This window comes from Peromyscus maniculatus, chromosome 3 (assembly GCF_049852395.1).
Source record: "Peromyscus maniculatus bairdii isolate BWxNUB_F1_BW_parent chromosome 3, HU_Pman_BW_mat_3.1, whole genome shotgun sequence".
In the NCBI taxonomy this organism is placed as follows: Eukaryota; Metazoa; Chordata; class Mammalia; order Rodentia; family Cricetidae; genus Peromyscus; species Peromyscus maniculatus.
In genome coordinates, this window is record NC_134854.1 from 17,309,014 (window position 1) to 17,323,818 (window position 14,805).

A 14,805-nucleotide genomic window follows, 5' to 3' on the forward strand; every position below is an offset into this window, starting at 1 on the left:
GTGTGTGTCTCCTTATCTACAAAGCAAGGTTAATGAAGTCTGCCAGGGAAAGGGTTTAATGAGTAAATGTAGCAGACTGGGAACACGGAACGGTATCATGATAGTACTCAAATGTTTTGCTTTTTTTGTTGTTGTTTTGTGTGTTTGTTTGTTTTAAATCTGAATCTTCTAAATTCTCTCTTTGCACCATAACAGGAGTTGATGCCAAAGTTACTATTGTGCTGCAGAATTTGTGGGGTCTCTTATAACCTGAGAGTATAAATGCTTATTTAATTCCTGACAGAAGTAGAAGTCAACCAATTCTTTCATGAAGCCATGACAGCGTTAGAATGCTTGTAAAATGTTAAGCTACATTGAGTTTTTCTTCAGTCTTATATCATATATCTGGGAATTCTTGACATGATGAATCAATTGCCTAAAATTTCACTAGTAGAATTGTTCTGAAAAAAAAAAAAAAACCTCTCCATGCAATCTAGATTAAGATTACTAGATACCAATAGCAAAGCATTGCTAAGAAAGGATCCCATGTGGCAGTTGGATATACTTCATGCACCTTGCCACTATGAATTCATGAAAATTCAGAAAAATTATAAATCACAGCATTCCAAAAAATAACTTGGAATCCTTGGAAACCCATTTGTGTAGGGCACTTCATTTGGATTCCTTTACCTAATTGCTCTCAGTGGAAATCCACAACCCCATCAATTCCCTGTCTCCTTTGCTCTGTCAAGATTCTTTTTTGTTCTCTTTTTCCTCAGAGTTTTGGTTCTGGTAGGTGATATATAGAATGGTTTTCTCCCATAGAGTGCTTTTACTTTCAAAGAAACTTTCTGAAAATACAATGATTTCATCTAACTTCCAAGAGCCAGCTTGTAGTAGGAGCTTTGAGCTAAGAGCAATCTTCACAGATTCCCTCAAATTATATCATGCAGCTACCTACCTGCCCTTCAATAAAAGTGGATAAGCTACCAACACATCGAGTGTGGTGCAATCCTTTACAATGAAGATAGGTATAGTATATATGATATGGAAATGTAAATTTGCAGCTAATTCAACTCATGCCATGGAGAGTACTTGAATTTCCATAGGAAAGTTAAAATTAGGTTCCCAGATAGGCCCCCAGTTTTCCTAAGAAAATTTCTATTCACCACTTCCTTTAATTAAAATCCTTTCTCTTGGTGCTGTCAAAACAATGTGAAATTGCAACCATTGTTGCTTAAAAAGATTATAAAGTTACATTAATTCTCTTATCAACTTTCCACTTAAAATGTATGAATTCTTCATAGCTCTCACTCTACGAAGCAAATAAGTCAAAAAATCAAAGTTCACAACTCTTATCATGTTTGATAGCAGTACCTCTAAATCAAACAAATAACTTTTAATAATGTAGTACCTTCTTCACCAATGGGTTTAAAAATCTAAATGGCAAAAATAATCATCCTCAGTTATTTTAACAGCAAAATGCTATTGTACCATAGCATAAAATAAAGGAGGGATTTCTCTCTTATAACGATAAAAATAAAAAAAAACATAGTCTATTGGGAAAAAAAATCTTCTAAAATTGTGTCACATTAAGTCTTCCATCTTCAAAATGGCAGTCATTGCCCAGTTCCCCATCCCCACCATGGGATCCTTCACATAGCCACTCAGGTTAACTCAGGTTGAAGCGGGTCTTGGAGCTGACTAAGGCTTGTATTTCTCTCCCTTCTTCCTTCTGTTGTCAATCTTTTGTACTATTTAATTGTCCTTTATATTTCTTATGCACAAAGAGCAGTCTGCAGAGTGATCACATTGAATCCATAACATAATTTCAGAGGAGAAGCTTCTAGAATATCTGAAATTATGTCTTTGATTTTGGTGGGTTGATTCCATACACTGAGCTCCCAAAATTGTTTCTAAATTGAAGAGTCTGGTTAGTAGACATCTTATTATTATAAAATAATAAGAAAGATAGACTTATGTTCTTAGACCTAGGAAGGACATGGTTCAAGTTTCTGAGTGCAAATCTCATTCTGATGATCTACCTATTTATAAAGGTGATTTTTTAAAATGTGATTAAAAACTCTATTACCCCTCTCACCTCCTCTATAGTAAAACTCTTAATACTTTTATGTAATGGTTTTGATTTACATCTAAATTAAAATTACTTATAATCAAGCCAGGTGGTAGGTGGCACACGCCTTTAATCCCAGCACTTGGAAGGCAGAGCCAAGCAGATCTTGTGAATTTGAGGACAGCCTGGTCTACAGAGTGAGATCTAGGACAGGCACCAAAAACACACAGAGAAACCCTGTCTCAAAAATCGCCCCCCCAAAAAAGTTACTTATAATCATTTACGATTCATTTGTTATCAAATGCAAAATCTTTTGTGCTTTGGTTTTCATTTTTGTCTGAGCATTTTAATAGAGCATTTTCTCTTTAAAAATGTTTTACAGGCTTGTTTGCTTATTTATTTTTATGTTGATGAGTGCTTTGCCAATGTGTGTGTGCTTGGTGCCTGCAGAGGTCAGAAGACTGCGTCATACCACTTGGAGCTTGAGTTATGGAAGGTTATGAGCCACATCTGGGTGGTGGGAACTAGAACCGGGTACTCTCCAAGGACAATCCAGCCTTGGTGCTCACTGCCTTACAGCTGCTTCGCTCCCACCTCTGCCTCTGCCACCCCATGGCATCCTCCCTCTGCCTGTATACATTCTCATAAAAGGACACTCATCATCTTAGAACCAGGATCACCCTGGTCCAGGAAAATCTCATTTTAGTTTGCATCTCCAAATAAAAAAAAAATGTGCTTTCAGCTCAGATCATATTTATCTAGGATCTCTTTGGAGAAAACTATGTAAGAAACAGTGTGGAAACCATCACAAATGGGCACATAGGATATTTTGTATTTCTTTTTAAATATAAGAGGGAATTTAGAAAGGAAGTAAAATTCCATTAGAGCTGAACTGAGTTCTCTCCTCAGACAATGCTTTTACAATGCAGAAGTCTGTTTCATTAATAACCAAGGGCAAAAATGTGGTCTGTAGTAATTATACTGATAACATGATCAACTAATGAAGTTCATTAGTCTAGTTGATGGAAACAGGAATTTATTGACTTCTTTATTTGTCACTAGTAAATGAGCACTGTATAAAGTGGCACTGCACAGACGAAGTGTAAAGCCAAATGCATTCCTCCTGCATCTCATCAGTCTTAATTAAATTGTGCTTTTAACTAATTTAAGCTGAAATCATCCATAGCATATAAAATTTAAACACCTATTTAAGCAATAATCCATATAAATACTATATTAATTGTAGATGGGCCAATTATTGTTACTAAATTTAAAAGGTCCCAATGTGATTTTTCTCACTGCTTGGGTTCAAAGTTCTTTGAGTTATTTCTAATAGCTTTACTATGTGTTCAAACTTCTTAGTCCCAAGACAAGCCAGAATCAGGTCCCCAGTAAAATATATATTTGGATTATGAAATCTACTAAGAATAAAATAATCTATTAACAGAATCTATAATAAAAGCACTAGAAGGAATATAGTCAGTAAACAGTACTCTACTTCTTGAAATAGAAAAAATAAATCTGAAGAAAAGGAATGAGCCTTTACAACATCCCAAGAAATTGCACATTCTCATTGTTTGATCATGGCTTCCTACTGACTAGACACTCTTTTGTGGTTTTCATAGTATCATCAGCATCATTTCTTGATTTACATGCATTATTCCATACATAGTCACTGGCCTAAAAAAAAACTTAGATTTGAACCAAGGATGCTGTGTAAATATTTCAAATTTACAAAATGGCCAAGCTAATTCATTTAAGAAGCTTCTGAAGGGCACAGGACAGCATTCCTATATCCTGACCCACTGCACAAAGAGGTCTGAACACCATGTCTCTGCTGCCAAAGCCTGGCAGGAATTTTATGCTGTATTTGTTCCAGACTGCTTTCTTGATCCCCATTATGTTGTTAGCTCAGCAGAGGAAAGAGATGGTTTAAAAAATGTCACAGTGGGAAGTGCTTTAATATTGAGTGGTAAATCCCCAGAGGCAAATGCAAAATATATCCACACTGTTAGCCATGCCTTCCAAGCAGACACAAGATTGTTAAAATAAGTGACTTGGGTTTCTTTCCTTTGGTTGAAGTTGTTTGTGGTTTGAGGTTACTTGGCTGGGGTAAGGGGAAAGTGTTTTCCATGAGCCATAATGCTTTTGTATTCTTAGGTTTTTTATAATGTGCCACAAAATAAAAATTCCTTCTTTCATCTTGCATCTATCATTCCTACACTTAATAGAGCAACAAATATATATACATATATATATGCAACTATTATTAAATTATTCATCAACTCAAAAGGGAAATTTGTCTATTATACCATGTTTAATAGTGTCATTGTAGGTCATTGTTACCCACCCACCTCCTCCTGCTGCAATCACCAAGAACTATTTTTACATATTAGACACAGGACAAATTATGAATATTCAAATGTGATCTAATTAATTCTCTAGAATGACAGATTCTGTCTTTCAGGGGAAAAAAATCATCAGCCTCCCTTTTTTTTTCTTTTGGTTGTTTTTTTTCCCACTGTATTGAAGAAAATAACAAAGATATTTCAAACACAGCTTCTGGAAATTAAAACCAAGAATTGTGCTTTAACAAAGCTGAAAATAGCAATATCAAGGTCTTCTGGAAATCCACACAACGCTTCTGATGCTTTTTGATGCTTTCTCTTTCTGATATCATCTGATTTTTTTACCATCCCCACTCTTAAAGATTTAACTTATCTATTTTCAGAAGTGCTTAGGTTTCGAGATCCATTGCAATTCCTTTGTAGGCAAAATTGGTATTTTGATCTCTGATGTTGAACATCTGCAAACTACATTTATATGCACGGTAATGACACCCAATCATAAAGGATGTGGAATAATCTGTCTGTGTTACAACAGATGTCAATTTTTGTTGCTTGTTATTACAAGAGGAAGTGGCGCTCCTCTCCATGACAAGCGATGTTGCTTCTAATCCCTAGCAATAAATGTACCTAGAATATGTACAGAAATGGCATTCAGCCTGAATATCCATCACCGTTCTGATTGTTTGAGATGCATCTGGACCCTTTGCGTATATTTACTATGATTACCCAGTTCAAGCCTTTTCACACTATTGTGTGTGTCATCAAGTGGCAGTAATGAGAGTAACTGCATCTATTATTATAGGGTTTAGGACTCTGCCATCTGTTGAGTATTAGCCTTTGCCATTCCCCAACTGGCATTCCAGTGATCCAAAATTACACAGAAGCCACCCCATAATAATGCATTTTTATATCACCTTTCATTCCCTCTCAACAAAAACAAGCCCTTTCTTAAGCTGTCCTGTTAGGAATGCAGTAAGTAAGAATGAATCTCAGTGAACTGATTTGTTGTTATCTTAAAACTTAACATCAAAGCTTCAGTAGTAGAGAGAGCATACAGTACATAGCTCAGCAATCAGTGGTGGTATGGCAGGTTGCAGTATCTAAACAACAATCTAAATAGACAAAAATTAACAAGTACATTTCTATTTCCATAAACTATGTGAAAATACTCCATGAATCCCTTCTATGAGGTGAGTAAGTGGAATCATGTTTATATATTTAAGGATATATATACTTCCAATTAGAATGCCAATATTTTTTCAGCCACAAAATTGACAGCAATTTATATTCTCAAATCAAAATACTGATGTTTGATTTTACTAATAACAGTAGTAGTTTATTGCCATACCAAAGCCCACATATAATACTTATTAAATAAAAGTATGCAATGTAAATTAAAATTGTAGATAAGGTATAAATATTATGTGGTAATATATTAGATATTCTAAAATGCAATGAAAAGATGTAAATCTGAAGTCTAAACTTAGTGAATTTTTTATTTTCAAAATTGTTCAATTGAAAATTTCTCGTTTAGTTCGATTTTAACCAGAAGTCTGATGAGAGCAAAGATATATTGATAGTGTAATGAAAATAAGAAATAATGCAGAACAGTACAGCTACAGAGAAAATACAAGTGAAACTCATTTAGTCTCTTTTCCAATTACAACAGTTTATTCTCTATTTCCATTTTTCAAAAAAGTCTACTTCAGTGTTAACCATACAATAGTTCTCAAGAAATATTATAAAAAAAAATTAACCTGGGATTAAAGGACCAGGAAATATTAGAAATGGCTACACAAATCTTAAATCAACAGATATTTATTTGAAAAGTGTTTATGGGGCTGGAAAGATGGCTAAACAATTAAGAGATGTTCTTCTCCTGCAGAGGACCAAGGTTTAGTTCCTAGAACCCACATAGTGGTTCACAACCACCCATAACTCTACATCCAGATTTTCTGAATCCCTCTTCTGGCCTCTGCAAGCACCAGGCAAAACATTCACACACATAAAATAAAAATAAATGAAACTTTTTGAAGTGTTTATAACAATTGAATAAATCACTTCTTACTACATAAAATTCAGAATTTAAGTATCACAGGATCCTGATCTTGAAGATGCCATCAACAATCCTGAATGCAACAGCTAGCTCCATCCTTAAGAGAAGAGACAAAATCATCTGTACAGTTTCATCTTCTTTCAATTACGTGAGCTACAGCTAACATAGAACATTAACACATTATCTTCATCACTTTTTTCATGTCAAAGAAAATGATTTGAACCACTTTAAAGAATTCATGACAATTGATTTCAAGGGCTAGCCAGTGAATTGGCCTGAAGAACTGATTCCCATCTCCTGAACACACATAGTAGGAGAGAACTGATTTCCACAGATTGTCCTCTGATGATCACATACATGCCATGGTGTACACACACACACACACACACACACACATACACACACACACACACACACACTAAACATTTTAAAAGCATGGATTTTAATATAAAATTTGATTTTTACATAGAATTGAAGACTTTATTATGCTCAATTATTTTGTAAGAACTTAAATGAAGAAAGAATGGTATCTAAACCACAGCAACAACAACATAGTCATCCATTTCTATTTAAAATTGTTCAACAAATAGAAGAGAATCTGAAGAGAGAAGCCAGTGAAATGGATGATAAAATATACCCTTTCTTTATAGGATCCTAGAAAGGATGAAAATATATCTCTTTCAATCTCACTTCAAGTACAAACAAAATCATTTTTCAACCAAATGTGGAATTGGAAAGATGATTCTAGCACCTAGACAAGGAATGGATAGCAGTGCTTAAAGGGAGACTCTTTGAAAACCAAGAGGACTCTTAAAACTCAACCAAGAGATGTGAGTTTATTCTACAGGCCAAAGTAAGTACCACAGTAAGCAAAGACTTTTGAGTCAAGGAGTGAAATGTTCATGTGGCTAATACAGGAAAAAAGTGAAACACAGTTGTGAACCTTTTATATTTTAAAAATGAAGAGAAATAAATAAAAGAATATTCAATGACAAATTAACAAAATGATGTTTTAATAACTGGAAAATTTTCTTCTCTAATGATATTACTGAAATGAAGCTGATTGATATTTTATTTTAAAAAGTGTGTGATATGCTATTTTATTACACCATTTTCACCAATAGTAAATATACTATTTCTGATTGTTGTAGTCTAAATGTCAGGGATGAAAAGCAAAAAAAAAAAAATGTCTAAAGCCATATAAGTATTTAACTTTCAGTATTGATTAAGGCAAAATGTGGCCATTGGCCTTTGGTCAGGACACTTACAGATATTGACTAAAAGCCAAATATTTCCAGCAGCCAGAAAATGATGATGGCACTTTCCCAAATAACCTGCAGTCTGCTCCTAGAATAGCACTGTGACTGTGCGTTACAGGAAAGGGACTCAGTCGCAACTGGGAAGTCAAGGTGTTTCCCATCACAGATCGGGACAGCAGGAAATAGGCACAAGGACAGACAAATTCCCTGACATGATATACTGCAAGGTGAGTATATGTCCCTGTTAGGTGCTTCGTCCCCATTCTTAATGCAAAGCAATTGAGGCATCACATGATGAGGAAAGGGATGAGACACCTGACCTTTGTGGAACAGAGGCACCCACTTACTATGTGGGGAAATGGAGAAACTAACCAGAAATAATCTGAAGCAGCAGTCACAAAGAATGAAACCACTAGAAAATTCCTGCAAACACCAACTTGGAGGCGTTGTTTGACACAATATATTTTCCTTGATTTATCAAAGGTGATTGGCGGGGGCGGTGGGGGGGGAGACCAATTCTAACTCACATCTCCTTAGTCTTGGTTAGCCTGTAACTTAACACCATAGCATGGAAAGGTTCATCTACTTTTAAAAAATGCATTTTGAATGGTTTATATTTCTATATTTTTTAAGATTTATTAATTTTATTTCATGTGTATGAGTGTTTTGTCTGTATGCATGTATACGCATCATATGTACACCTGGTGTCCATGGATGTCAGAAGAAAGCACCAGGTCCCCTGGAACTATGTGGTGCTAGGAACTGAACCTGGGTCTTTTCCAAAAGCAACAAGTACTTACCAGCTGAGTGCTCTAGCCCCTGAAATGGGAGTTTTGAAACACATTCAGGGGGGATGACAGGACTATAACTATAATTTCATGAGTTTCAGTAAGGAAGACAATGATCCTCAAGTGGGAATAGACCCAGATACACACTTTTTTTTTTATAAAAAAAAGTTTATTTGCATTTGTAGAGTACACTTAAGATGAAGAAATCTGTTTAAATATGTCTCTCAAACCAAAGCCCAAACATGAACAGTAGAGAAGAGAGAAGGCTCAATGAAGGCACGTGACTGAAAGTCTGGGGATACAACTCACTAATCACACTACATAACCCCCAAACTTCCTCTGGATAACTGTGCCTACCCTGGGCACACAGAGTTAAGCAGCTGATGCTGCTCCTGGCAGCCTGGCTCTCAGGGCAGGTCTATCAGAAGACTGGCCGCTCACAGTTGTGCTGCTTGGAAGTCTGTCTAGCTAATGGTGTAGGCATACAAGCTACAGCCACTAACCAAGTCTAAACAGATCAGAAAGAAGAGCCAACACCACAAGGAGCCAAGTAGGTCAGGCACTGAGTGAGCTGAAGCATGTGTGAGGAGGATAAAAACTGAGCCTTAAAAACCCACTGAGCTGGATTCTGGGTTTCCAAGTTGATTTGTTTTGTTTTTTCAATGTGGTTTCTCTTAGTTGCTGGCATGAGTTTTTTAGAATCTCTTACAAGAGTCAAGACAAGGAAGAAAAGTAAAGTAAAATCAAGCAGACACCCAAACAAATGTATCCTTTGCCATAAACCTTTTGGATAATTATTAGTGAATGAATGACTGAAGCCACTTTCCTATTTGAATACCATATCAATATCATGTAAGTGCATATGAAATATGTATTAAATACCTTAGAAAGGGGCTTTTAAATATTGTGAGATGTCTCTTACCATGGCTACACACCCCAACTAAAATTCTCTTCAGGTATTTCTCAGTCCTTCAATCCCATGTCCTTTCATTCTCAACATCATCTTTCAAAATTACACTATTCTGTGTTTATTTATCGCATAGCTAAAAGATACATGAATAATCACTAAAGCTGAAAGTTCTACTTGATGCTTACAACCAACCAATCCTTTCTCCCTCTAAAAAAAAATCTCACTAGATATAAATATGTTTTATTTATTTATTTATTTATTTATTTATTTATTTATTTATTGGATGTATGATGGTTTTTATTTACAACTTTATTGGCAAAAAAAAAAGGGGGGAGAACTTTAAACAGCTTTAATACAGGGCACTGTAGCTGACCCTGTCAGGTTGACCAAGTTCATTCTCAGTGTCCACCTAACTGTCCAGATGGACTATACTGAACCTGCATATGCAGTTTCCTTTATCAAGTACAGTGCCCACCTTTCAGGCAGTCTTTAAAACATATAAATACAAAGGAAAGGAAACCAATCATTAAAAACTGCATCAAACGGAAAGTATTTTAAGCATGAATTTGTTGTTCCTGGAAATAACACATGCCCAATGAAAACCAAAAGCTGGAGAAGCAGTTACACTTCCTATGGGAGTGGACAGTTACAACAACAATCATCTTCTGTAATGACCATTTTCAATTGTTATCAACTACTCTGAACTTACTAGGAGATGTAGTCAAGGTCAGAAGAGAAGACGGAGGGAGAGTATTCCTTTTTTTGGAGGACAGTATCCCTCCAGAATCATCACGGGGAAATAAACATCCTGTTGATTCTAGGTGGCAAAGCAATTAACGCAGTCAATTTCAGTTCATGTTGATCGTGTTGAGCTGACCTGATTTTCTTCCTTGACTTGTTTGGTGTCATTCTTCTAGATCAAGTGTGTTTAGTTCTTCTTCTAGTTCATCCAGATCTTCCCCGGTGAACAGATTTTTGTCAACAGGAACAGCATCGATGGATCCATTTTCTTGTCCCCCCACTCCGTTGTCCTTGTCTAAATCACTTCTTTCACCATTTTCAGCCCAGCCTCCAGAGGCTTCACTTAATTTGTTCTCATCTTTATCTAAAGCATATGTGCTGAATCTTTCAAGACTGGCTACAGTGATACCTGTCTCTTCTACATCTCTTGGGATGCACAGACTTACATCTATGTCATTGACACCCATAGAATCATCAACCTCATCACCGCCTGTGCCTTGAATGTAACGGGTATCATCTGCTTCCTCATCATCATCATTGACCAGTTCAGGACGAAATTCAAATACCTCACGACCACTGATCACCAGTGCTTTCCCTGCTTTGAAGTCTGCTTTTCGCTTCTCCATATCTTGTTCAAGCTTATCAATCTTTTCTTGTCTTTTTCTTTTCTTCCATGCAAGGAAAGACTCTAGAGTGATTTTGGTAACATTTGGACCTAAGGCAGAATGCTCTCTCTCAATTAGATCTTCTAATGAAATCTCATCTTCTTTCTCTTCTTTCTTTTTGTCTTTCTTCAGCACAAACCCAGGAGGAAGTGCATGGCGATACATGCAATTGTTGCCACCTCCAGGACACACCCAAAACCAGCCATACTTGTTATTTTCAATAGCTTCAAGGAAATGTCTGCACACTATTTGAGTTTTTGGTTTTTTCTTTTCCGCCTCACCGTGCTTCTTGTTTACTACTTCTTCCAGCTTTTTCTCATCCCAATTATCCATAGTATCCTTTTCAAGTTTTCATCTCTTGCATCAATGTAAACACTTCGCTTTTCACATTTTTCTCTCCAAAGTGAGGTCGGGAGAGAACTTTTATCTCCTTTAGTACGCTGTTCTTGTTTGAAGAATGCACACACCACAGATTTGGGATCTGCACCTTTACTTATTTTTTGTGCAGCAACTACAGGTTTGAATAGCTCATTTAGCTCTTGTAGTTCTTTCTTCTTGTCATCTTTCTTCAATTTCTTTTCAGCTTCACTGTGTGCTACCTGACGTGGATTCTGTTGACCAAACTTCACTTGATGAGTGACAGCCTTAATAAACTTCTGTTGCTTTGCTCCTTTCTTATTCTTTAGACTGAAAGTTTTGTCCTCGATGATCTCCTTCTTCTTCTGCTCCGCCTTCTTGCTGCACCCGGCCTGAGCCTGTTTCTTGGGGGGCATCGCAGAGGCGGGGGCACCGGGCGGACTGGCGCAGATGGCTACGGTCGGGGCGTCCGGCAGAACGGTGGGAGCAGGAAGACCCAGCCGCCGCCGCAGCGCCCGGAAAGCGACTCGCTCATTCGCCGCCCGGATGCCTAAATATGTTTTCTTAGCCGGGCGGTGGTGGCGTATGCCTTTAATCCCAGCACTCGGGAGGCAGAGGCAGGCGGATCTCTGTGAGTTCAAGGCCAGCCTGGGCTACCAAGTGAGTTCCAGGAAAGGCGCAAAGCTACACAGAGAAACCCTGTCTCGAAAAACCAAATATATATATATATATGTTTTCTTAAAATAATACTCTATCATGGTAGTTTCTACCTGCCCTACCTATTCTAGCCATGTTCCTTGAAGAGTAAACCTGTTCTTCATAGCTAAACAAAGGACAGATGCAAGTGACTGAATTCGGTGCTGGAGAGAGAAATGCAATAAAGTCATAAAAATAAATAGGTAACCCTGAGTCAGAGTAGAGTGAGGCATAAATCAGCAAATAGATCACATGCTAAGAACTTCTGCCTCAACTTGAAAACAGTAGAATCCTATTGTACTTATCAATCTAGAAGACCAAGATGGAAGTTGTAAATCATAAAGTTTACTATGATAACAATATATAGAATGAGATTTTTTAAGTATAATGCTGGAAGAAAGTCAGAAGATCAAAACATGGGAGGATTCTGAAGGGCTTGGGAAAAGTGGTGACAGAGAATAGTAAGATGAAATCACACATTTCAATGATATAGTTGCATCCTCCTGGTGTCACTCAACCTGGATGTCTAGCCAATGCCATGCTAACTATAAATATCCCTCTTATCCTCAAGTTCATCACAAATATCTCCCTATCTACTGAAGTCATCTGCTGGAGATTCATCCCTTTGGACATTCTCACACAAACTTCTGGTTGTTTCTCTTCTAAGACTCTCAGTTCATTCTGCCTTGACTTGGGATCCCTTGTCTGTGTATCTGACATCTCCATCTACCAGAAACTCCCTCAAAGAGTTTCCTTGGCAGGTTCATTCAGTTATATCCCTTCTCCTAAGAACAACCAGGACACACCCTTTGTGGAACAAGATAGCCTGTGTGAATATATATCTAAGGGACACTTGGCTGCTTTTGCACAGCTAAAAGCAAAATCAAATTCCATGGCCAAGAGCAGGTATATGATGAGGAACAATTGGATTAACTTTTTAAAAAAAAAACACATTGGCTGCAGGTAGAATAATTAGAAGAAACATTTCTAGGTAAGAACCAACAAACCAGTATGTGATGTTTATAGAAATGTTTCTCTGTGTATCTTCCTGCAAATCACAGTGGCAGCAGTGAACCAAGGATATTTTATTGGCAAACTGCAAACAGATAAACACTGACATTGTGATGACACTTGTGATTCACTACAAAATAGGTATTTTTCTGTAACCATGGTCCTCCATTCCAACACCAAATTAGAAAAAGAGAACTCACCCAGTGATTTCCTACCTAGATACAGCCGAACACAAACTCTTGTGACTCTGGAAAAGTTTAGTTATGAGGGATAAGGAAAAAGTGTCAGGAATAACAGCTTCTTTTCAATTGCTACTCCACTGCCATGAAGGGAACAATGTCCATTTCCGTCACTATTACTCAAAAGATGATGGTACATCAAGCTATTCATTACTGACTTATGAAGAACTTTGAATTTCATAGTTGGGGAAGGATGAGACACAAAATAAAAGCCATCTAGAGCCAGTGGCTTCCTAAGAATTCCTCAGCATTAATACCACTCAGCCCAAATCCCTTTGAGGATAGATGCTTAGATGCTGAGCGAAAATAATTGAACAATTTCGTGGTGACATTAAACAGCAGCTCATAATTGACCTCAATATGAATAGTAATAAAGACGGAGCGAATGGCATATGCTCTATACAGACAGCTTAGGAAGGATCCAAATCCAAATGCTTTTGTCTCCATCACGACGGGGGTGGGGGTGGGGTGTGGGGGGGGTGGTGACATGAGAAAACTGCCTAACAATCATGCAAAGCCCATTTGCTTCCTGTAGCAGAGCTGGGTATTTTCATAATCCCTCAGCTAAATGACTGCATGGAAACAATAGGACCACTCTCCCCAGCAAAAGACCTCACTTGCTTTGACTGACGAACTGACCAATGGGGTAGTACGACCTTCTTCCTGACGGAGCCTTTCCATTGGTTGTATCAAAGTGAAGCGGTGTGCAGTTCTCAGGATAGTTAGCACTTACTGCCGCTGAAGAATGACTGTTCCTCAGAATAGTAAGCTATGTTCCAAAATATAAAGGTAATTGCTGAGGCTGGCCCCTCCCCCGTCACCTTCTCACAGTCCTGAAGATCTGAGCAGAGCTGGAGACATTTATTCAGTGTTCTAGAACTTTAGACAATTCTGAAAACTGAATGAGCAAACAAAAATTGCCTGTTTGGCTTTAAGCACTGGCTCCTCCAAGTGTCTGTCACCATGAAATGGGTCATTTCAAGTCAATATTTAGAATAACTGCATTACTGAATTGACATTTATGTAAATGTCAAACAAAATGCATACAAAATAATAATAATAGTAATAAAAGCAAGCCATTCATTAATTTTTTCAAGTTCCAGAAGCCATGTTAAAAGAGTGAAATAGTTTTTACTCTTTATTTATTTATTTCCTTTTTAATTGTATATTTTAATTATGTGTATATGTGTCTGTCTGAGTGGGTATGTGCACTAGGAGTGCAAGTGTCAGCAGAATCCAGAAGGGGGCAGCAGAACTTCTGGAGCTGGTGCTACAGGCAGTTGTGAACAGCCTGATGTAGGTTCTGGGAACTGAATCTGGTCCTCTTCCAGAGCAGCCAGCATTCTTAAACTATTGAGATATCTCTCCAGGCTCCTCAAAATGAAGTGTTTTAAAGATCACCAAAAAGTTGCTGAGTGTGGTGGTCCATTCCTTTAATCCCACCATTCAGGAGATAAAGACAGGCCTATCTCAGTGAGTCCAGCTTAAGACAGTGATACCCTGTCTTAAACAACCTCAATCACGTGACAGATCTAGATTTAGAGGACAGGGTGGGGGTATAGCTCGATGGTGGGACACTTACTTAGAATGTTTGAGACCTTGGGTTCCATTCCCAGTGCCACCAAGCAAATAAGCAAGCAAATTACTTAATCAAGTCAGGAGACAAATGAAAAAATAGAGTA

At 37.4% G+C, this 14,805-nt stretch overlaps 1 protein-coding gene and 1 pseudogene across 1 annotated transcript in view; both read right to left on the reverse strand.

Moving 5' to 3' along the window:
* Window positions 1-14,805, reverse strand: part of Nxph1 (neurexophilin 1) — a 299,862-nt gene that overhangs the window by 120,279 nt on the left and 164,778 nt on the right. The gene's annotated exons all lie outside the window — the stretch shown is intronic.
* Window positions 9,727-11,608, reverse strand: LOC102922284 (zinc finger CCCH domain-containing protein 15 pseudogene; annotated as a pseudogene).